Raw genomic sequence first — 5463 nt, 5'->3', positions numbered from 1 at the left:
AGACATTGTAGAATCCTTGCAGTAAGACTGATTCTGTTTCTGGAAAAGAAAGAGGTGGATCTCATCAGCAAAAAGCTGGCATATTCCTACATGTCCAGGAGAAGAATATACGACTTCTGTACTTACAGAATACATTACAGAGAGAAATTGCTTCTGCAGTTATGGAATAAATAATAAGCCAGTTGGAAGAAGTGAAATCATGCATTTGTGTGGAGAAAAAAAAGCTTGGCAACATGCCCTGCTCTCCTGTAAATATGTGAGATTCATAAACAGCTCTTTCATCAAAATGACATAATCCTCCCAAATGACAAGAAGAGACAGTTAATATGCCAACTGGGAATGTCAGAGGAAGAAGAGATTTTGATCAAGGATAAAAAAAACATTTAGCTACTCTACAACAGTGCTGATAATACTCTCTGATGTTTTTGCTTCCAAAATTTCCAATGTGGAGCAATCAAAACTCAAAATCATGCTATACAGGAAGACAATTCATTTTCAGTTCCTGGACACTGTTCTGTGTCCTGAGATACTTTAGGCCTTCCTCAACTCCCAAACCCTTTCTCCCTCCCAATTACGCTTTCACTACACCTTCCATTTAAAGTACAACCACCAGATTTTTTTTTTCATGCTGCTCCCTCCCACAGAATCACAGAATAGTTGAGGTTGGAAGGGGCCTCTGGGGATCATCTGGTCCAATCCCCCTGCTCAAGCAGGGTCACCTACAGCTGGTTGCCCAGGACTATGTCCAGACAGTTTTTTAATATCTCGAAGAACAGTGACTCCACAAGCTCTTTGGGCAACCTGTGCCAGTGCTCAGTCATCCTCACAGAAAATGAGTTACTGAGTAAGCCCTGAGTTACTGCGTAACCCCAAACTCTTTCCTCTGCCTTCCCTAGTGATTCTTTCGCCACTGCCATGAGAACTTCAAGACATTGCTAATATCAGATTCCCACATTAGAGGTGGGTTTCTGAATTGCATAGAAACAGATTAAACTAGCGGTGCTGGCCAGCAATGAGGAATTCGATCACCTAGGAAGCCACATCTTCAGTGGAAAACCTTCCCTGATATTCTGTATTTCCCACCTATAACCATCAAGAACAAATGTGTTTTCAGATACCAGCAATCTGTAGATTTAACTGAAGCGTATTGAAAAACTGTGAAAATTTATTATTGTAGATAATACAGCTTCTGTCCATGGTCAATATTTACAGAATCTGCTTTACACTTACGTAGCTACCTTTGTCTTGATTATCTCAAAGCACTTTATGAACAACCACTGAAGCTTCACAGCACCTTGTAATGAAGGAATTATAGAATCTATAGCTAGGGAAAAAAAGACACAGTCATGTTAGGCTAAATGCCCAAATATCACAACTTGAATTTGCATTTATTTTAGCAAGTGTTAAGTATGCATGTAACTGTCACTGACTTCAAAGGAAGCAGAAGACAATCTAGAGCTTTAAAAAAGTATTTCTATTCAACCATATATATATATACATAAATGCCTGAATTTAAGCAATACATTCCTAGGTTAAAGAGAGGTTGGCCGTCATCTTTAGAAAGTATATGGAAAAAATCTTACACCTTGGGGTACATTTCATCAAAGTATCCCAAAGGGTTTCACTGGATAAACAGATTTCACTGGAATGAAGATACCCGCAGTGTACTGTGACAAATTCTTCCCAGCCCATAAGAACTTTTCAAAATAGTCTGGAAGATGAAGTGAAGGGAGAAGGCTGAACTCAAATGAAACTGCTGAAACTGCAGGGATAATCTAGGTCAGCAAAATGCAATTACTAAAGCTGAATAAGCAATGGAAAAAAATCAACTAATATTCATTAGAATTAAAAAACCCAAGCCTTAATTTAACTTGCAAAAATAAATTTAAATGTGAAAGCTTAAATAGTCCCAAAATATATGTTTGAATGTGATTATTCACATTTTATATTCTAAATGGGAAATGTGTGGGTAAGCTGCACAAGTCACAATTACAATGCAGAAACTGTACTACTTAGGCACCGTACTACTTAGGCACTGAATTAATGCTATAATTTGAATCATGAATATCCACAACAAATTGTTCATAAGATATTCACATAGTGAAAACATTTTCCAAATAAATTTACAAACTCAGGCAATAAATTTATAGGGGAATTTTCTGAGCATTTTGTGAACAGAAGAAAGAAAATAACGTACTGAATAAATTATCCATCAGAAATAGCTTCTTATTTTGTGATTACTGACTAGGTTAGCAAAAGTAACAAAAAGTTTCATGGAACTGAGTATCAACATTTCATTGTACAACTGATTCAATGGAAATGTGCAGATTTTAAAATCGCTGTAACTTGTAAGTCGATCTCATTTTACACAGTTGACTAAGACCCATTACTGCCACACTGGGATAGCCTTGTCCTAAATACTATTCTAAGAATTGTATATCCTGCAAGCAAGGGGCTGTTTTTTCTGTTTTGAAAACCACTTGAACACTATTATTACTATTGAAATAGGTTTTCTCACAGGATAGTTGAGGTAAGATTCTTTATTGTGTGAAATCTAGGTGTAGGCCACCCTAACAGAAACTTGTAGAAACAGAATCAGGTACAGACTTCAGACCTAATAAACTAAGAATACGTTTAGTTTTGCAAAGGTATTTATTGGTAGTTATATTTTAATATGCAGAGTATAACATAAAAGATTTTGGGGTAATATCGGTGAGTTTAAATAGACTGTTACTCCTCTTTCATTTACATTATATTTTATAAACATTTCCCCTCAAACCAAACAATGTTATGTATCCATTTCCCAAGGCTATCTAGTGTATCATGCACATATCCAACACACACAGATGCTAGAAAGAAAGATTACTAGCAGTTACAGTCTCCAGAACAACTTGAACTGGAGTGTTGCCCATCAGCTGAGATCTGTGTATTGCTTAGGTAGAAAAAACAATTTCAGATGTGTGTTAAAAATTGCACATATTTTGGCTAAAAATAATAATAATGCCTTCTTCTGGAATCAAGTCAAAGAGGAGCCTGAATCTTATTGTATCAAACACTCTTAGTGTTACATCTGTCAAAATATCTTGCCAACTACTGTCAAAAGAGGCAGGATTAAAAACAGATCAAATTTAAAGGGCTACTGATTTTGTTTTTAAAATATATCAATGATTTTACTGCCGGTGAAAACTAAAACTAGGTTTCATTCAGAAAAGAATATTTTAAGCTCTCTTGCACATCTGCATTCCTACCAACAGCTATTTTAGTTCCAAGACCTTAAAAGGATTACATTTGGAAGTTTAAATGTGACCACAGCATCCATTCTTTCTCACTTTGGGGCATTCTACATTGCACTTCCTGGGAATGAGTCATATTTCAGATTCTGATAATATATCTCAACCTGTAATACCTTACATGATTCAGGTCTTGGAGTCTCATACAGCTTTGCGTGTTCATGTAAACAGCTGCTCCTTTTATTCCTCTTGCATAATGTAATCCTGAGTTTGCAGTCAAAATGCGGTGTTGAATGTGGGTTTCCACAAGCCAAGTCCATCAGCTACCCCCAACTTAATACTTCTACTCCACAGGCCTACAACCTCATCCCATTTTACTTTAAGTAGTAATTTACAAATGTGATGAATTACATCTAGATATGTTAGGAAATGTAATTAGCAACATTCATATGTACATTTGAAAGGTGGATCTGTACAAGCTAGTGAAGGCAAAGTATAAGACAATGAAGAACCATTGAGATTTAGAAGCTGAGGGTTTTGAGTCAGTTTTGCACTGTTTTCTGCTAGAAAATTATTTCTGAATTTCCATAATAAGATGATCATGCATCTTCCTAAAATGCATAAGATTCATAACTTCTTTTGGTTAAACCCAATAGAGAAGCTTCTCCAAGATTGCCATATACAAGAAGAACAATTACGTATATTGCAAATGGAAGCTTAAAAGTCAAAAGAAAATAATTATAAACATGAATTTCCCTGTGTGCATGTTGTCTCTAGTTATATTTCTTTCAATTTAAATAGATTATGCACAGGCAAGTATGACTGGATTCAATCATTACAATCTCATAACACAATGATGTAAAAGGAAATAGCTATAGATTAAAAACATCAGAAATTATGCTCTAGAAGACAGCTGTATGATAGAAGTAGACATCATGTAGATACATCAAGGCAAAGGACTGGAAAGAAAAGCAGAAGCTTCTTCCACCAAGTGGCTTGACATACAAGAGTCAAAACAAATAAGATTGATAGGTGCACAAAATGCCAGCAGGACAAGGCAGCAGCAAAATCACAGAAGACACAGGCATGGCCTGTTGATGTTCACACCTTAACTCTCAATACAAGTGTAGCACCATACTCGATCCTGATTTGCTGACTTGCATTCCCGGCTTGATCATGGACCTACCTCATCACCATGACTCTGCCTGATGCCATGGGCTCTTGGTTGAGCTTGCCCACGATTTCTGGGTCTGTCCTGCTTCTCTCATCCAGGTACTGTGGGTCTGGACCCTGTCAGGTGAGGCCCCTCTCCAGCCAGTCTTATTATCACTGCTGACTGCCAGTCCCTTGCTGCTTCCTGACACCGGTCCCTGCCTCCGCAACCAGCTCAGGGAGCTGATCCAGTATAAAAGTTTCTATCTCTGTGTAGACACTGAATCAGAACCTTAAGGAATGTACAAGTTGCATTTAATAAAAAAAAAAACAGCTAGAGCAAAAATGAGCCTTAAGCATCATCTCAGATACTATAGCTTCAAGTAAATACATTTAGTAGTTAAATGTGAAATGCTGGAGTTAAAACTTATGGGCATATATACACTTGTTGGTATTATCTTCATAGTGTATAACCTTGGACAAGACAGTTGGAAAACCACAGAAGTATTTTCCAGTAGAGGCATTGGACATTTTTTGCAAGACAGGAGGAGCATTGTTTCTATGGCACTAACCAGGACAGGCATTTTTCAGCTAGGATTTCCAAAGTGGCTTTAAAAGTTCTCACTTGATACTGCTTTTTCTACCTATTTGAATATGAAAACTTTGACCTGTGCATAACTGACATACTCAGAGAGAGGAAATTACCAAGGCTGCTGGCTCCGGTAACAACCATCCAAGTGAATCACATTTGTATTTCAAAGTCTGAAGCCCATAAATGGAAATAACGGTTTGCTAAGAACTAGGAGTAGTAACTCAAAAATGGGGTACTGCTGTGAAATATGACCACCTCACTTGAAGACCTGCAGTACACATTAGGCAATCCAGCTGAAAGAGGCTAAACGACTAGTCAAGAACCTAGCTCTTAGACTGAAACTCTCACTGAAATAAATGAATTTTTAAAAATCCATTGTTTTACCTTGAAACTTCGGCTCCCCAAACTTGCAAGGGCTCCCCCCTGCCTGCCCTCCTGCCCCTCATGGCTGGCACTCGCCCCTCCTGCCCAGATGGGACTGGGAGAGGA

The sequence above is a fragment of the Pygoscelis adeliae genome, unplaced genomic scaffold (assembly GCF_000699105.1).
Source record: "Pygoscelis adeliae isolate BGI_AS28 unplaced genomic scaffold, ASM69910v1 Scaffold117, whole genome shotgun sequence".
Taxonomy (NCBI): domain Eukaryota; kingdom Metazoa; phylum Chordata; class Aves; order Sphenisciformes; family Spheniscidae; genus Pygoscelis; species Pygoscelis adeliae.
This window is presented reverse-complemented; position numbering follows the sequence as displayed.